This window comes from Neoarius graeffei, chromosome 23 (genome assembly GCF_027579695.1).
Source record: "Neoarius graeffei isolate fNeoGra1 chromosome 23, fNeoGra1.pri, whole genome shotgun sequence".
Classification (NCBI taxonomy): Eukaryota; Metazoa; Chordata; class Actinopteri; order Siluriformes; family Ariidae; genus Neoarius; species Neoarius graeffei.
In genome coordinates, this window is record NC_083591.1 from 11,340,707 (window position 1) to 11,360,479 (window position 19,773).

The window sequence follows — 19,773 nt, forward strand, 5'->3', positions numbered from 1 at the left end:
CACACTCACATTCACACCTACGGTCAATTTAGAGTCACCAGTTAACCTAACCTGCATGTCTTTGGACTGTGGGGGAAACCGGAGCACCCGGAGGAAACCCACGCGGACACGGGGAGAACATGCAAACTCCGCACAGAAAGGCCCTCGCCGGCCCCGGGGCTCGAACCCAGGACCTTCTTGCTGTGAGGCGACAGCGCTAACCACTACACCACCGTGCCGCCGACAAGTTTTATGTTTCATCTAATTTAGGTAATTTTAAAAATATAATATTATTTGGCAGTGGGCACATAGGAAAGTGTATCAGACATGAGACCTCGTGCTGCAAAATATTTTTTACATGATCCACAGATAGTATTTGTGGCAAACTGTGTGTGTTTGTGTGTGTGTGTATTGTGTGTAGTGTGTATAGTTGCATGATCTAAAATCTCAGTTTAAAATGGCTCAACTCACAGTGCGACATGACACTTTGTGCTCTGAAATCTTTTTTTACATGATCTACAGCTCGTGCTGGGTAACAAAGAGAGTGTGTAGCATGGTTTAAAACAGAGATTTTAGAGCGCACAGACACACACACACACACACACACACACACACACACACACACACACACTTGCCAGTCATACCCATGCTCCTGCTGATGAGCTTCCATACATTTTCTTTTTTGGCTGTATCTTTGTACAGCTTGCGCTTTTTGTCATAAAGCATGGGATTCCTTGACACTTCTATAATCAGCTTCTCCTCCATTGATGCAACAACTACCTGAAAACAATTACCTGATTGATCAGATGTTTTATCAGATCAGGTTCAGGTCTGGAAAAATCGCTCCAGAAGCAAGCTCATCGATATGGATGAACCCAGGCCTGGGCTATAGGTATCGTTATCAGTCTGGTGTGACCTCCAACCATATAAACTGCAGGAGACCAATTTATTTATAATTATCATCATAGTCATAACTACAAAGTTATAGTTATAGTTATCGGTGTTGTGGGACCGGGCCCTAACTTTATATACCAATTTGATGAATTCTTAGAGGAGGTATAGTACTTGAAGTGCACAATAAATTTGCCCAAATAGATTTTCTCTCTGAGCGGCACGGTGATGTAGTGGTTAGCACTGTCGCCTCATAGCAAGAAGGTCCTGGGTTCAAGCCCAGCGGCCAACGAGGGCTTTTCTGTGTGGAGTTTGCATGTTCTCCCCGTGTCTGCGTGGGTTCCTCCGGGTGCTCCGGTTTCCCCCACAGTCCAAAGGCATGCAGGTTAGGCTAATTGCTGGCTCTAAATTGACCGTAGGTGTGAATGGTTGTTTGTCTCTATGTGTCAGCCCTGCGATGACCTGGCGACTTGTTCAGGGTGTACCCCGCCTCTTGCCCATAGTCAGCTGGGATAGGCTCCAGCTTGCCTGCGACCCTGTAGGACAGGATAAAGTGGCTACAAATAATGGATGGATGGATGGATGTTCTCTCCACCCCTCACTTCTCCCTACTATATTTTGATGTATTTTAGATAAAATTATATCATGAAAACTATCACTATCAACTATCAAAATGTAATTTAACAAAAATAACCCAGAGGAATTCACATACAAAAAGGAATGGACTGTTATCTAGAAAGTTTTAGATTGTAGAAAGTTGTAGAGAGAAAGACTGTACAATCATTGCCCAATGCATGCTGTGTGTTGGCCATTATACCGTATATAGTTTGCAAATGTATATGTTATAATTGGATGCATGTGATATAAACACTAATTCTTGGTATCAATTTCATGAAGCAAATTTATTGTACGGTTACTATAACTTCCACCTAAACGTTTGCCTTGAGCGAAGTCCCATTTAGACCCATTTAAAGTGCCCATTTAATATATTTAAAGGCTTGATGTTTTTAGGTCAGTGCTATATGTACATCGAATAGAACCATGAATTAAAAACAAGTGAAAGTTCACTGAAAGATGATGAGAGAGATTAAAATAAAGAGAAAGAGGAAAATGGAAAGAGGAACAGCTGTGTGGCACAACGTACCATTATTGACTTTCTACTTGTCATGGCAACACAATGTGATATGATCTCCCACAATTCACTGCCACCCACATGTGGTTTAGGCCTTTGTAACATGGAACAAATAGTGTGCTAAGGATGATCTCTTATCACTTAGCAACCACAGGGCATGAGGGGGTCAGTTGAACACCCCCTTCAGCCTGCCCCACCAACACACACACACAAGCAAGAGCAAATTAACATGTAGACATACTGTACATGACTTACATATGCAGTCAGATATGCCTGGTAATTAGTGAGTACATGCTAATTATATACAAATTGATATGATAAAAGCAGAAAGAATATCTCCGAAATACTATTTTGCATGTTACTTGCTACTAGATAGGTGATCTTTGTGTTCATAAACAGCACAAAAAAAAAATTCAAATCCAAAATGAGACATGTCTCTCTTTTCCTCCTTCCCCTCGGATCCGATACTTCAATCCACTGCAATGGATTACTCATTAAAACTCATATAGATATTAAACCAGCACTTTCACTTTACATCAGTACTAAATAGTTATGACTGAATATCAAACTTGACATGTCAAACAGTTGTCTGGTTACATGTGTCGTATCCACATGGTAATTAGTCCTAATAGCGCTGTGCAGCACCATTAGAACTACAGTGGTGCTTGAAAGTTTGTGAACCCTTTAGAATTTTCTTTATTTCTGCATAAATATGACCTAAAACATCATCAGATTTTCGCACAAGTCCTAAAAGTAGATAAAGAGAACCCAGTTAAACAAATGAGACAAAAATATTATACTTGCTCATTTATTTATTGAGGAAAATGATCCTATATTACTGTACATATCTGTGAGTGGCAAAAGTATGTGAACCTCGAGGATTAGCAGTTAATTTGAAGGTGAAATTAGAGTCCGGTGTTTTCAATCAATGGGATGACAATCAGGTGTGAGTGGGCACCCTGTTTTATTTAAAGAACAGGGATCTATCAAAGTCCGATCTTCACAACACGTTTGTGGAAGTGTATCATGGCACGAACAAAGGAGATTTCTGAGGACCTCAGAAAAAGCATTGTTGATGCTCATCAGGCTGGAAAAGGTTACAAAACCATCTCTAAAGAGTTTGGACTCCACCAATCCACAGTCCGACAGATTGTGTACAAATGGAGGAAATTCAAGACCACTGTTACCCTACCCAGGAGTGGTCGACCAACAAAGATCACTCCAAGAGCAAGACGTGTAATAGTCGGCGAGGTCACAAAGGACCCCAGGGTAACTTCTAAGCAACTGAAGGCCTCTCTCACATTGGCTAATGTTCATGAGTCCACCATCAGGAGAACACGGAACAACAATGGTGCACATGGCAGGGTTGCAAGGAGAAATCCACTGCTCTCCAAAAAGAACAATGCTGCTCATCTGCAGTTTGCTAAAGATCACATGGACAAGCCAGAAGGCTATTGGAAAAATGTTTTGTGGATGGATGAGACCAAAATAGAACTTTTTGATTTAAATGAGAAGTGTTATGTTTGGAGAAAGGAAAACACTGCATTCCAGCATAAGAACCTTATCCCATCTGTGAAACATGGTGGTGGTAGTATCATGGTTTGGGCCAATTTTGCTGCATCTGGGCCAGGACGGCTTGCCATCATTGATGGAACAATGAATTCTGAATTATACCAGCCAATTCTAAAGGAAAATGTCAGGACATCTGTCCATGAACTGAATCTCAAGAGAAGGTGGGTCATGCAGCAAGACATTGACCCTAAGCACACAAGTCATTCTACCAAAGAATGGTTAAAGAAGAATAAACTTAATGTTTTGGAATGGCCAAGTCAAAGTCCTGACCTTAATCCAATCGAAATGTTGTGGAAGGACCTGAAGCGAGCAGTTCATGTGACGAAACCCACCAACATCCCAGAGTTGAAGCTGTTCTGTACGGAGGAATGAGCTAAAATTCCTCCAAGCCAGTGTGCAGGACTGATCAACAGTTACCGGAAATGTTTAGTTGCAGTTATTGCTGCACAAGGGGGTCACAGCAGATACTGAAAGCAAAGGTTCACATACTTTTGCCACTCACAGATATGTAATATTGGATCATTTTCCTCAACAAATAAATGACCAAGTTTAATATTTTTGTCTTGTTTGTTTAACTAGGTTCTCTTTATCTACTTTTAGGACTTGTGTGAAAATCTGATGATGTTTTAGGTCGTATTTATGCAGAAATATAGAAAATTCTCAAGGGTTCACAAACGTTCAAGCACCACTGTAATTACCATGCACCTGTTCCTAATTAGAGCACATTCACAGCGCATACATATAAGGACTCTCAGTAACACACAGACTTTGCAAAGTATATGCTCTGTACCGTGCATCGGATGTTACCAAGCCTTGTATTTTGTTTCACGTTTCTGGTTTTGACCCTGTTTGTGTTTTTGGACACATTACCTCTGATAACCTCTCTGTGCCTCACTTGGCCACTGCTTGTTTTTCGACTCTGCCTTTGTCTCAGTTTTGGATCTGTTTGCTAGCATGTTTTCAATAAAACTCTTCCTGCACTTACATTCGTCTATCGCCATCAATTCTCCAACAAGCTAGTGTACTAATAACACTATTTTAACTAGTTTTATATGAAACTGTCATAAAAATTTTCTGCAAAATGTGTTAGCAAATAATCCCACGTTATTTTGAAAAAGCAAATTAAAAATAAGCACTGGATAAAAATCCATCGATCTTATGTAAATAAAAAGTCCTTCCCACGCCTAATGGCGGCACCGATCTCCATTTCTGTAGCCCTTGGCCTTTCGCCTATTACACAGCTAGGGTTACAGTGGGGGGGCTAGTCCTCTGGTAACCATGAGAGTTTGACTCCCTACTCACATCTGTATTGCAGCATGCCTTGCCAGACGGCAGTAGGTACTATTTTTATGACGGTCTTTGGTATGACACGACCGCGAGTAGAACTCACAATCTCACAATCAAGAGGCAGACACGCTAACCACAAGGCCAACTCATGGGTCTTATGCAAATAGGGATACAAATTTTGCTGTCTGGTGGTTGTGTTTATGAGCTAAGTTGCCTGTCAATTACAATCTGGTACTCTGTGGTGGTACACGTTCATCGTTCGTACATACTGAAGTGCATACATCGTTCATACAGATGTCTTGCAGTCATAAGCCATCAAAAATCAGGTCAGTGCATTACCATATTCTCTTACATATGGGGCTCCACTCTGCTCTGTGCGCTTTGCACACGGGGAGCTCGGCTAATATTGTAACTCACTTAGGTTTGTGGGCCTTAAAAACTTGTACTAAAAATGAGACGACTTTTGTACTAAAATTGCCATGGAATGGAGAAAGTAATGAGTTGCCATTTTCCCATCTATGGATATTCCACTGTTTTAAAAACAACCCGCAACAATCCAGCCACATCCTAAGCTATAATCATAAATTGTAACATGAAATTGGAAATATTTTGTCAAAGTAGTTAAATTTTAAATTCTTTCAACCAATCCATTCCATTTTCATATGGTTATTCCCAGAGCTGGGTAGTAACATGTTATGTTTACTATATTACATGTATGTACTTACACAACAAACAGGAAATGTCCTATTTTGTCCCTCAGATAGCATTCTCATTTGGTCTTTCAAAAACATTTTAAGAACATCCCATTTTGGTCCCCTCCATAACATTACAATGGGGACTTTCCTAGGACATTTTTTTTTTTTTTTTACATTTTAGTGGCCTGGGCAGCACGGTGGTGTAGTGGTTAGCACTGTCGCCTCACAGCAAGAAGGTTCTGGGTTCGAGCCCAGTGGCTGATGGGTGCCTTTCTGTGCGGAGTTTGCATGTTCTCCCCGTGTCTGTGTGGGTTTCCTCCGGGTGCTCCGGTTTCCCCCACAGTCCAAAGACATGCAGGTTATGCTAATCGGTGGCTCTAAATTGACCGTAGGTGTGAATGTGAGTGTGAATGGTTGTTTGTTTCTGTGTGTCAGCCCTGCGATGATCTGGCGACTTGTCCAGGGTGTACCCCGCCTCTTGCCCTTAGTCAGCTGGGATAGGCTCCAGCTTGGCTGCAACCCTGCACAGGATAAGCAGTTACGGATAATGGATGGATGGATTTTACTGGCCTTGTGTGTATACACACACACACAGGTGTGTGAGGGTGTGAAGGAAAACAAGGTAGGAGGAATTTTATGTGTGAGTTCTGGGCTCGTGTTTTTACTAATTTACTAATTAGTCATTGAGTGTATATTGTAGAGTTATAAAACACATCGATCTTGGCAAGTCCATTTTTACTGAATCTCTTGTTAGATTGCATGTGAGGAAAGGATATGGATTTTTTTTTAAATCTTGCAGAATTGAATCGTGCACGATCTCCAGTTAAAGACCAGTCAGAAGTGATCAGATTCCAAGATGGAAGGTAAGTTTGTTTATTTTCATCTCATCTCATCTCATTATCTCTAGCCGCTTTATCTTGTTCTACAGGGTCGCAGGCAAGCTGGAGCCTATCCCAGCTGACTACGGGCGAAAGGCGGGGTACACCCTGGACAAGTCGCCAGGTCATCACAGGGCTGACACATAGACACAGACAACCATTCACACTCTCATTCACACCTACAGTCAATTTAGAGTCACCAGTTAACCTAACCTGCATGTCTTTGGACTGTGGGGGAAACCGGAGCACCCGGAGGAAACCCACACGGACACGGGGAGAACATGCAAACTCCACACAGAAAGGCCCTCGCCGGCCACGGGGCTCGAACCCGGACCTTCTTGCTGTGAGGCGACAACGCTAACCACTACACCACCGTGCCACCCATTACATTATAGAGTTCATCATTTTTGTCATCATTTTTGGCACATCAGGATAAAGTGCCTTATGGCAACACTTCAATGAACTTGCATAGAAAAATATTGAACCATGAATAGAAAATGTCCCTCCAAATGTCAGGTTACTTAAATCACATTGCTCCTGTGGAGGACGGCCCCATACGGACAGTCGAAAGTCACACTTGGAAGAGGGCTCTGGACACTTACAGTAATGCATCTATTGCTGAGGACTACAGATGACTTGTTAACTTTAGGACTGCAATTAATGAACAGTTTTGCACTCAAGTCTTCATCAATGAACAGTTTATAACTTCAACAAAGCAGACTTCATGTTAAAGGAGAACTGAAGTCAGTTTTAAACTTGCTTTATTTCTTAATTAACGTGTTATTCAATTATGTTTTCGGTTTTAGTAACCTTATATCGTGACTCGTATTGGCACCTAATTGCAATTAAATATTATACTTATCGACATATTCGGTTTTTAGCCATGTTGAATTTAGTTCGTTTGATCCATGGCAGGCGTCGCTTATCCGCGCGATTTTCACGAGACTTGTGCAAGACTTCGAAACATGAAGTGTCACTCAGGTGTCAGTGCCGCCATTTTGAAAACTGTTTTCCAAACGAAATCTTGCACAAAAACGAGTTTAAATGACGATTACTGCTGACTTTTTTCAAACTTTCCTGATTGCTATCAAAACAAACAAAACTTTCGGCTTGATTACATCAGGATTCGAAAGAGGGCGCGCGTGTCTTTTGACAACGTTGGCAGATGTTGGTCAGTTTGATTTCCGCTGTATGTTTTACTTCCATCCTACGATGTCTCGCACAGGTCTCAACGAATCTCATTTATGGCCATTGCTTTGACATATGGACTGATATGTTACATAGCATATTTCAAACACTCATAACTTGCTATAGCAATGACAAAATAGCTATCAAAAATGCATTTCTATATTTAATAAAATGAGATAAATAGAATTTTGATAATAAAAAAATGTTTGCCTTCGGTTCTCTTTTAAAACTATAATGATTTTCCTGGTTACACAGTTGTACAACCCCGATTCCAAAAAAGTTGGGACAAAGGACAAATTGTAAATAAAAACGGAATGCAATAATTTACAAATCTCAAAAACTGATATTGTATTCACAACAGAATATAGACAACACATCAAATGCCGAAAGTGAGACATTTTGAAATTTCATGCCAATTATTGGCTCATTTGAAATTTCATGACAGCAACACATCTCAAAAAAGTTGGGACAGGGGCAATAAGAGGCTGGAAAAGTTAAAGGAACACAATTCACCGTGCCATCCGCCGTTGCCAGCTAAAACTCTATAGTTCAAAGAAGAAGCCGTATCTAAACATGATCCAGAAGCGCAGACGTCTTCTCTGGGCCAAGGCTCATTTAAAATGGACTGTGGCAAAGTGGAAAACTGTTCTGTGGTCAGACGAATCAAAATTTGAAGTTCTTTATGGAAATCAGGGACGCCGTGTCATTCGGACTAAAGAGGAGAAGGACGACCCAAGTTGTTATCAGTGCTCAGTTCAGAAGCCTGCATCTCTGATGGTATGGGGCTGCATTAGTGCGTGTGGCATGGGCAGCTTACACATCTGGAAAGACACCATCAATGCTGAAAGGTATATCCAGGTTCTAGAGCAACATATGCTCCCATCCAGACGACGTCTCTTTCAGGGAAGACCTTGCATTTTCCAACATGACAATGCCAAACCACATACTGCATCAATTACAGCATCATGGCTGCATAGAAGAAGGGTCCGGGTACTGAACCGGCCAGCCTGCAGTCCAGATCTTTCACCCATAGAAAACATTTGGTGCATCATAAAACGGAAGATACGACAAAAAAGACCTAAGACAGTTGAGCAACTAGAATCCTACATTAGACAAGAATGGGTTAACATTCCTATCCCTAAACTTGAGCAACTTGTCTCCTCAGTCCCCAGACGTTTACAGACTGTTGTAAAGAGAAAAGGGGATGTCTCACAGTGGTAAACATGGCCTTGTCCCAACTTTTTTGAGATGTGGTGTTGTCATGAAATTTAAAATCACCTAATTTTTCTCTTTAAATGATACATTTTCTCAGTTTAAACATTTGATATGTCATCTATGTTCTATTCTGAATAAAATATGGAATTTTGAAACTTCCACATCATTGCATTCCGTTTTTATTTACAATTTGTACTTTGTTCCAACTTTTTTGGAATCGGGGTTGTACTTTGTGACTATATAGAACACCATTATAGAAGCAAGTAATTTATAATCATGCTATCTGTTGTCAACCAGATGGGTTCCCTTTTGAGTCTGGTTCCTCTGAAGGTCTGAGGGAATCCTCCTCATATCATCTAAGGGAGTTTTTCCTTGCCACTGTCGCCACAGGCTTGCTCATTGGGGATAAATTAGGGATAAAATTAGCTCATGTTTAAAGTATTTAATTTTCTGTAAAGCTGCTTTGCGACAATGTCTGTTGTTAAAAGCGCTAAGCAAATAAACTTGACTTAACATAAATGTACACAAAAGATTTCCTTCCTTTCCAAAGTAAATCAGTGGCCTTTCTTCAATAAAATAATTAACGATCAATATAAACCACGTACCGATAAATCAGTTACATCAATGTCGCTTCATATTTTGCGAGAAGGGTTGGGTATCATTTGGGTTTTTTCCAATACTGGTGCTAAAACAATAGTTTTAGAAATGCACCGGTGCCTAAACAGTACCTGAAGTGATGCTTTTTTTTTAAATAGCACAAAATTAAGGTTGACAATATTAATGAGTGGCTTTTTTTTTTTTACAAAGTAGGTGGGTAGTGGTTTTATATGTTGGTCTTATATCTCTAATGTACATCTGACAGTTTTGACCTTGTTAGGACATTTGCTTTTACAAATCCAGCTTTTTATTTAAAAAAAAAACTAAACTAAAAGACACAAAGACTTTCTTTTGGGTTGTAAGGTAGGAGTTAAGGTTTAGGTGTTGCCAGAGGTGGACAAAGTACCCAAGTTTATTACTTAAGTCAAAGTACAGATCCCACAGGTTAAATGTTACTCCAATACAAGTGAAAGTTGTCCAGTCAAATTTTTACTTAAGTTAAAGTACTGAAGTACTTGCTTTTAAAAATACTTAAGTATTAAAAGTAGATTTTCTGTCAACGCACTGTTGTATTACTGCCACAACACTTACAAAACCTAATGCCTCTGAAGCAACCGACTGGATTTTCTGACAAGTTTGTAGAACCTGTAGAGCTGAAGCTCCACCTGGCATGCTAGCAAACTCTTTTCAAACTCAAAATCATATTGGGTAGCTAATGCTACTAGAAAAGAAAGATTTCTACATTCTGCTTATTTGGCAAGATTATGCTAAAGTTAATGTTATTCATGTTAGCATAACTCTGTTTTCACATGCTAACTAACAGTGTCCAAGTTAATTAGCGATGTGTTAATGTTAGCTGTGGACAAGGCTGTAGCAACTTGGCGGGCAAATCCATAAAAAGTCATTTGACTAACCAGACTGCATAGCTATTACAACGTTATCGCTAGCTCTAAAAGCACAGACAACTTCATTACAAGCTTTCTCTTGGAATAAAACGTTTACATACCTCAATATGCTTCCACAGGTTGGACGGCGAGTTTTTGAAGGCTGTGATGTGCTCCATTTTCGGCAAACAAAGCAAACATTTAAAACAAAATGAATCTTTAATCCTTTCTGAAAACTGAAACATGGGTTCTAGGTAAAGCCATGAGTGTGTGCGTTCTCCAGAAAAACTGCCTCCTTCCATTCTGCCATCAACCGAACAATCATGTTTAAATAAAGCTGCTGAGAAATCACTGAACTGGATTTTATAGTCTATGGACGTGATGTGACCCTAGTGATTACTGATAGACCGTCTCAGTGTCAGTTGCGAAAAAACCAATCACGTTTTATAAAAGAAAACAAAAAAACATCCACTTTCAAAGCTGCTTCATAGTAACAAGTAATGAGGACCTTGATAGAAATGTAGTGGAGTAAAAAGGACGATATTTGTCTTTCAAATGTAGTGAAGTTAAAGTCATAAGTTTCCAAAAAAAAATACTCAAGTAAAGTACAGATACTCAAAAAGTGTACTTAAGTACAGTACTCAAGTAAGTGTACTTCGTTACTGTCCACCTCTGGGTGTTGCATAGCATTAACTAGCTGAATTATGCCAATAGTAAGGTCTCCACAAAGAGTGTAAGATTGTGTGTGTGTGTGTGTGTGTGTGTGTGTGTGTGTGTGTGTGTGTGTGTGTGTGTGTGTGTGTGTGTGTTGCTCAGGTCCCTTCCTGACCCAGTGAACTAGTCCTCACATTCCTCCCGTGTGAGCAATCATAAACAACCTCATGCCTCAGTCCGTGGGCAGGAAGTGTGAGAGGATCAGGATTTCTGTCTTTCAGAATTCATTACAGCTGCAAACCAGTAACACAGCCTACTTTGTTTTTGAACCTGTCAGCCAGTTTGATACGCAGATGTTTTCAAGTACACGTTAAACGTTTAATAAATAGTCGAATAATATCATAGCTCAAAGAAATGCAACTTTGATCTTGACACTATTTCATTTCCTTCGTATCTTTAACTGCCTCTAGTTTTATCTGACGCAGGGGGTTTTACATAAAAGAAAAATGTTTTATGAGTAATTCCGCTAACTTACCATAGAAAAGTTAGATCGCTGTTGAACTTTTTCTTGGATGTCACATCTTCACTGTGCTTTCGACATTTGCAGCACGTACTGTACAGCACACTGTATATTAATACTTAGATTAACTACCAATCATGCAATCTCATCTTAAGCCTCATGAATTGGTGTTGGGTAAATGGCCATGTGACTGCCATGATTTGTAATTTTATAGAAATAAATTAGGTGTACTGTCTAATAATCTTATGCACTTGGCGCATTTCAAATGGGAGTGTGTGCATACACTACCAATCAAAAGTTTGGGGTCACTTTGAAATTTCCTTATTTTTGAAAGAAAAGCACTGTTCTTTTCAATGAAGATCACTTTAAACTAATCAGAAATCCACTCTATACATTGCTAATGTGGTAAATGACTATTCTAGCTGCAAATGTCTGGTTTTTGGTGCAATATCTCCATAGGTTTATAGAGGCCCATTTCCAGCAACTATCACGTATTTATAAAACGTGATTGGTTTTTTCGCAACTGACACTGAGACAGTCCATCAGTAATCACTAGGGTCACGTCACGTCCATAGACTATAAAATCAAGTTCAGTGATTTCTCAGCAGCTTTATTTAAACATGATTGTTCGGTTCTAATGGTACAATGTGTTTGCTCATTGCCTCAGAAGGCTAATGGATGATTAGAAAACCCTTGTACAATCATGTTAGCACAGCTGAAAACAGTTTAGCTCTTTAGAGAAGCTATAAAACTGACCTTCCTTTGAGCAGATTGAGTTTCTGGAGCATCACATTTGTGGGGTCGATTAAACGCTCAAAATGGCCAGAAAAATGTCTTGACTAGATTTTCTATTCATTTTACAACTTATGGTGGTAAAGAAAAGTGTGACTTTTCATGGAAAACACAAAATTGTCTGGGTGACCCCAAACTTTTGAACAGTAGTGTATACGCCCAATCACCTACATTGGGCCATATTGGCCTACTGGCCCCTATAAACTATGATTTATGAAATATACATAATGTATATTACAATAATACTACATTTAAATACTGTGTAATTTTACTTGTATATTATATCCACAGGAAAAAAAAAGATTTCAGGAATTGTCTCATCTCATCTCATTGTCTCTAGCCGCTTTATCCTGTTCTACAGGGTTTCAAGAATTATATCACTAAGTAAAGAACATGGAAATACATTTCTCTAGAAAGTAGGGAGCCTTGCTGAAGGCCTCGTGAAGCTGTTTCACCATTACTGAGGGTGCAGTTTTACGTGATGATGGAAAATCTCCACCAATTAATCACAGTGTGTGACTCACAGCTGTGACTGACATGAGGAGAGTCTAGAGATAAGAATTGCAGTGAAACTACTGGAGTAAACATGTAAGGGTGACATTATAGATGTGATATAGTCCCATATAATGTAAATGCAGTACTTTGTACCTTATTTAGACTGTTTTCTTCAAAGGAATGTCCTTTGTCCTTAAGTTGTAGGTATACAACTAGGTCATGTCCTGAGGAAGCATGCCATCACCTATGTCTGTCTTCTCAAACCAGGCTTGTAGTACTCAAGTCCAGGACTCAGACTCGAGTCCAACTCATGCCCTAATTTTAAGGACTCGTGACTTGACTTGGACTTGAGCACTGATGACTCAGACTTGGACTCGGACTCGTAAATTGGAGATGAAGACTCAGATTTTTCTTTATTTTTGTAACATGCCATAATAATTTGGCATAAGATATTTATATCTACATTAATTTTATACTAATTTTGTGCAAGAGAATGCACATTCACCTGTTCATATGTCATGTTCATGAACAAACTAACGTTAATGGTGCTAAAATGCCCAGTGAGAACGCCCCTAGGATTGTCTGCTTTGCTTATACAGACTTCTCGTGCATTGGGAAAAAATGCACTGCTATGTGTTCCATATGTAGAAGAACTATCGAGGAGACGACGGGGACAACCTCGAACTTCAATCGTCATTAGGCAAGACTCCACCCAGAGGAGGAAGTGACATGCTATGTTCATTGCTCTGTTGATAGCGGAGCTTGCTTACTGACCAATGAACTAGCTAGTGTTAACCCTCTCTCATGTTATTTGCCCTGTTGATAGCGAGGCTTGTGTCAGACTCAACTTGGCTCAGTAGTGGACTCGACTCGGACTCGACTTGAAACTTTCTTTAATGACTTGGACTTGACTCGGAATTGAACGCTGGTGACTCGAGACTGGACTCGGACTTGAGGTTTAGTGACTCAACTACAACACTGTCTCAAACCCTTTTATAGTCTTAGCAATGAGCTTGTGAATGTCCATTGAATGAGCTACAACTAGTTTTGGTCATAACAGACAAGGTCATCTACAGTGCTGCTTGAAAGTTTGTGAACCCTTTAGAATTTTCTATATTTCTGCATAAATATGACCTAACACATCATTGGATTTTCACACAAGTTCTAAAAGTAGATAAAGAGAACCCAGTTAAACAAATGAGGCAAAAATATTATACTTGGTAATTTACTTATTGAGGAAAATGATCCAATATTACATATCTGTGAGTGGCAAAAGTATGTGAACCTCAAGGATTAGCAGTTACTTTGAAGGTGAAATTAAAGTCAGGTGTTTTCAATCAATGGGATGACAGTCAGGTGTGAGTGGGCACCCTGTTTTATTTAAAGAACAGGGATCTATCAAAGTCTGATCTTCACAACATGTTTGTGGAAGTGTATCATGGCACGAACAAAGGAGATTTCTGAGGACCTCAGAAAAAGCATTGTTGATGCTCATCAAGCTGGAAAAGGTTACAAAACCATCTATAAAGAGTTTGGACTCCACCAATCCACAGTCAGACAGATTGTGTACAAATGGAGGAAATTCAAGACCATTGTTACCCTCCCCAGGAGTGGTCGACCAACAAAGAGCAAGGCGTGTAATAGTCAGCGAGGTCACAAAGGACCCCAGGGTAACTTCTAAGCAACTGAAGGCCTCTCTCACATTGGATAGTGTTAATGTTCATGAGTCCACCATCAGGAGAACACTGAACAACAATGGTGTGCATGGCAGAGTTGCAAGGAGAAAGCCACTGCTCTCCAAAAAGAACATTGCTGCTCGTCTGCAGTTTGCTAAATATCACGTGGACAAGCCAGAAGGCTATTGGAAAAATGTTTTGTGGACAGATGAGACCCAAATAGAACTTTTTGGTTTAAATGAGAAGTGTTATGTTTGGAGATAGGAAAACACTGCATTCCACCATAAGAACCTTATCCCATCTGTGAAACATGGTGGTGGTGGTATCATGGTTTGGGCCTGTTTTGCTGCATCTGGGCCAGGACGGCTTGCCATCATTGATGGAACAATGAATTCTGAATTATACCAGCGAATTCTAAAGGAAAATGTCAGGACATCTATCCATGAACTGAATCTCAAAAGAAGGTGGGTCATGCAGCAAGACAACGACCCTAAGCACACAAGTTGTTCTACCAAAGAATGGTTAAAGAAGAATAAAGTGAATGTTTTGGAATGGCCAAGTCAAAGTCCTGACCTTAATCCAATCGAAATGTTGTGGAAGGACCTGAAGTGAGCAGTTCATGTGAGGAAACCCACCAACATCCCAGAGTTGAAGTGTTCTGTACGGAGGAATGGGCTAAAATTCCTTCAAGCCAGTGTGCAGGACTGATCAACAGTTACCAGAAATGTTTAGTTGCAGTTATTGCTGCACAAGGGGGTCACACCAGATACTGAAAGCAAAGGTTGACATACTTTTGCCACTCACAGATATGTAATATTGGATCATTTTCCTCAATAAATAAATGACCAAGTATCATATTTTTTGTCTCGTATGTTTAACTGGGTTCTCTTTATCTACTTTTAGGACTTGTGTGAAAATCTGATGATGTTTTAGGTCATATTTATGCAGAAATATAGAAAATTCTAAAGGGTTCACAAACTTTCAAGCACCACTGTAAGGTCTAATGCTAACTACGTAACATTACATAGATACAAAATCAATGCACATTGTTGTAAAAAGTCAGAAAACAAGTAGGCTGACTAGCTATCCAGACTTTTAGGGGAAAATAAACTTATGTCACATGTTAAATCTGAAAACGCAAAGGATAACAAAGGAGAAATAAGGTAATCAAGGATTTTCTCTCAACCATATACTTTGCCTCTTGTCCGAAAGGCGAGACTTCTCAGTCTTTCAGTTTGTGTTCTATCCAATGATGCTGCAGCAGCAAAACACTGCTAGCATGTTCCAGCAGGAGAATTAAACCAAACACTGAGCTCTAACCGGGGCGGCACGGTGGTGTCGTGGTTAGCGCTGTCGCCTCACAGCAAGAAGGTCCTGGGTTCGAGCCCCGGGGCCGGCGAGGGCCTTTCTGTGCGGAGTTTGCATGTTCTCCCCGTGTCCGCGTGGGTTTCCTCCGGGTGCTCCGGTTTCCCCCACAGTCCAAAGACATGCAGGTTAGGTTAACTGGTGACTCTAAATTGACCGTAGGTGTGAATGTGAGTGTGAATGGTTGTCTGTGTCTATGTGTCAGCCCTGTGATGACCTGGCGACTTGTCCAGGGTGTACCCCGCCTTTCGCCCGTAGTCAGCTGGGATAGGCTCCAGCTTGCCTGCGACCCTGTAGAAGGATAAAGCGGCTAGAGATAATGTGATGTGTGTGATGTGTGACTGAGCTCTAACCACAATAATGTATTAGTATGCAATTATGCATGCAAATTCATGCAATTTAATATTATTATAAATGTAATAATGTAACATAATTTAATATAAACCTCTTTTTACTTATAAATCATTTTTGTATATAGCTACATAACAACAAAATACAATTTGATAACTTAGCAATAGCTTTGTAAATTGTTTGCCTAGTTAGAGTTAATATAATTTAATAGAAATAGTATAATTTTCCTGTGATTTTAAGAGCACTAACATTTAGTCTTTTTAGTTAGATTGTAGCCATACAGTATCTCCAGTATCGTGATATATTACAGTATCGTACCACCCATGATTATATCTCTTTTTGCTGTATTGCAACATCAAATTTACGTAGATCAGAATGTGATTTTTTTTTCTTGTCATTTTGTGAGCTAGTGGCTCTCTACAGACATTAATTTTAAGAAGTATTTAGATGGCCACAGAATGGTTTAAAAATTTTTTTTAAACTTTTGGCAATCTAAATTATAACTAGTATTGAATTTTCAAGAGCTCACACTAAATATGTTAAACAAGGTACATCTGTGTTAATTTTAAATCCATCTGTGTCCAATTGTACGCTTGCACCATAAATATCTCTGACCTTGGGAGGTCTTACAGATCAGCTCAGTACCGCTGTTGTGAAAACCAAGGAGATCTAAGGAGCACTGTGAAATCCATTGTATAAAAGTGGGGGGAAAAAATACAGCAGAGCCAAGAAACAACGAAGATAAGACCAGAATAAGTGCTCGGGCAGGAAGGGCAGGTCACAAAGCTATCCATGATGGCCTTGCCTTTACTGGAAGCATAAGGGTCAAAACTCCACACTACACACCACGTTCAATACATAGCTCTTATCTGCACCCACTTCCTGGTTACATAGCAATGATGATTGACTGATGAATACAATATCATCAGCTCTTCACAGATCAGAAAGAATCCACTTCTGAGAAAGGCCATGCTAGAAAATTTGAGAGCTTTTGGAAAATATTTTCTGATCTGATGAGAGTAATGTTGAGCCATTGGCTCTAAAATAAAAGCGTAACTTTTCACACAAACCAAATGCAGCCCAACACCCGAGTAGCACCATTCTAATGATCAAACATGGTGGTGGTAGCATCATGCTTTAGGGTTGCTTTTCAGAAGGAGGACCTAGAAAGCTTGTTGCCATCACAGGCAATGTGGATCGAGCCAAATATAAACAAACTGTTGAGGAGAACCTGTTCCAGTCAGCCGGACATCTGGTTTTGAGTCAAAAAGTCATAGCACAGTGAAAAGAAAAAAAGAGGAATGGAATTACTAAAGGAATGCCTTTTTTAAAAGGTTTATGTTTTGGAATGGTCAGGTCAAAACCCAGACTTAAATCCAATTGAAAATGACCGGAAAATTGCCATCCACCAACGTTCTCCATCTCATTTGACGAAGTTGTAGAAAATCTGCACTGAGAAACGGGCGATAACGATAATGGACAAAATCAAAATGTGCTAAGGGACACATCTGAGACAACTCAAATCTGTAATTGCTTCCAAGGTACAATTCACACTGCGGGGGTGAAGACTTACCAATTAAGCAGTTTTTAGATTTTTTTTATTAGTATTATTTTCAAGTAATTCTGAGGACATCTAAATACTTGAATCAAATTTATTTTTGTAAAGGTCTGCTTCAAAAAGTACAGAAAAAAATAATCACATTATGCTTAAATTTGATGTTGCAGTATGGAAAAAAGAGAAATAATCATTGTGTGGTGAATAGTTTCTAGAGGCACTGTATATAAAATCACCCTAAATTACTTCAGTTCTGTTACTTCAGACAAATTAGGTCATTTTATTTAGCTGACTAGCATCAACAGTGAGTAATATTACCAGCTTACACAGGCTGACGGGTTTTCTGAGTGGATTTTTAAGTCATATATTCACCACTGTTATCATCTGCTTAACTGACATGCGCTAACCTGACAGTATTTCTGAAAGGATTTGAAAGCATTAATTACTGTTCATAATCTTCCTCATGATGGCCAGTTCACTAGCATGAGTTAACGTGACAGGATTAGCAAAAGTCATATTCATAAATCCTCTCTCTGAATATATCATTAAATATCCATAATCTTATCTTATTTTAGCCATTTTTACTATCTTTATTAAGGGTTAGGAACATTTACAAATATGCCCTAAAAATATGCCCTTCGTTTGTTAGTAGTAGGCAATACAATGTTTAAAAAATTCAATTCATTTTATTATATGGCTGAAGCCACTTTTAATTCCTCAGGTAAGCTCAAGTTTTCAGTACTATCTTTTACATCTTTCATAAATGCACTTCTATTTGTTATGCTACCTAAATCTATTGATATACAGTATATGATCCACGATATTGATTGGTAATTGATATCCTACAGCTGATAAAGAAGAACTTGAGCTGTGGCTGATTCCACCTCCTACATCTTAAAAGTACAACATCATCATTTCAAGGCTCGTTAAAAAGGCTTGATTTTTATTTTTTAAATCTTTTTTTTTGTAATTGTTAAGCGGCCTTGGATGTGAGAAATGCACTATATAAGTTTAAATTATTATTATTATTATTATTATTATTATTATTAAAACATGCATGTAATTTTTTTGTTTCTGTTTTAAATTGTAATGTTTAAATAAATGAGTAATTTTTTTATTTCTAATAAAATAGTTTTGTTTGTCTTTATTGCATTAATGAGTTGCATCATCTGATTTGAAATCACATGCGAAATTTTTACTGTAAAGAAAATAATAACTGCATATGATATTAATAATTACAACAACTCATAGGTAAAGTCAAACTGAACCATCAGCCATCAGTTAGCTGAATACAAACTAAATTTGAGCTTAATGGTCAACATCATGCTGAGTTAAATGAACAAACCCCATTTTGCTGGTTTAGATTGAGTTCTGTCTATTAATTACCCAGTTTGTGTTGGTAATAATCCAGCTATTTTTTAGATTGTAGAAAACTGGCAAATCTGCATGGAGAGAGATAGTGGACGAGTTTTTCAGACAAGACGCTTCCAAAAATCTCTCTCTCTCTCTCTCTCTCTCTCTCCTTTAACTTTACTTCATGTTAATCTATATGGGCAGTGTGTCACCGAGATCCTGAAAATACTGAGATACTGAAAATAAGGAAATTCAGCACATGGCTTGTCAACGTTTTTACGGTTTTCAGCACCAAACAAGCAAATAGATAGATAGATAGATAGATAGATAGATAGATAGATAGATAGATAGATAGATAGATAGATAGATAGATAGATAGATAGATAGATAGATAGATAGAACATTTAAAAACATATATCGCGCAAACTGTTGCTCGAACACAAATTCATTTCCATTGTAAGCAGCTGAGCAGAGGGAGTTGAGTCCCCGTGCGGCGCGGTCCTGACTGAGGCCCTGCCTGCATGGTGGAGGCTCAGGACTCCTGTAAAGTGCTGCAGGACTCTCATCAGCGCTTCTGCTCTTCTCTGGATTTACTGAACGCCTAACGCGTCCTTTTTTACTGAGTTGCATAAAAATGTACACCCTTAAGCTTCATGAAAGGACACGCGTATACTCAAAATTGTGTTTTATGGTA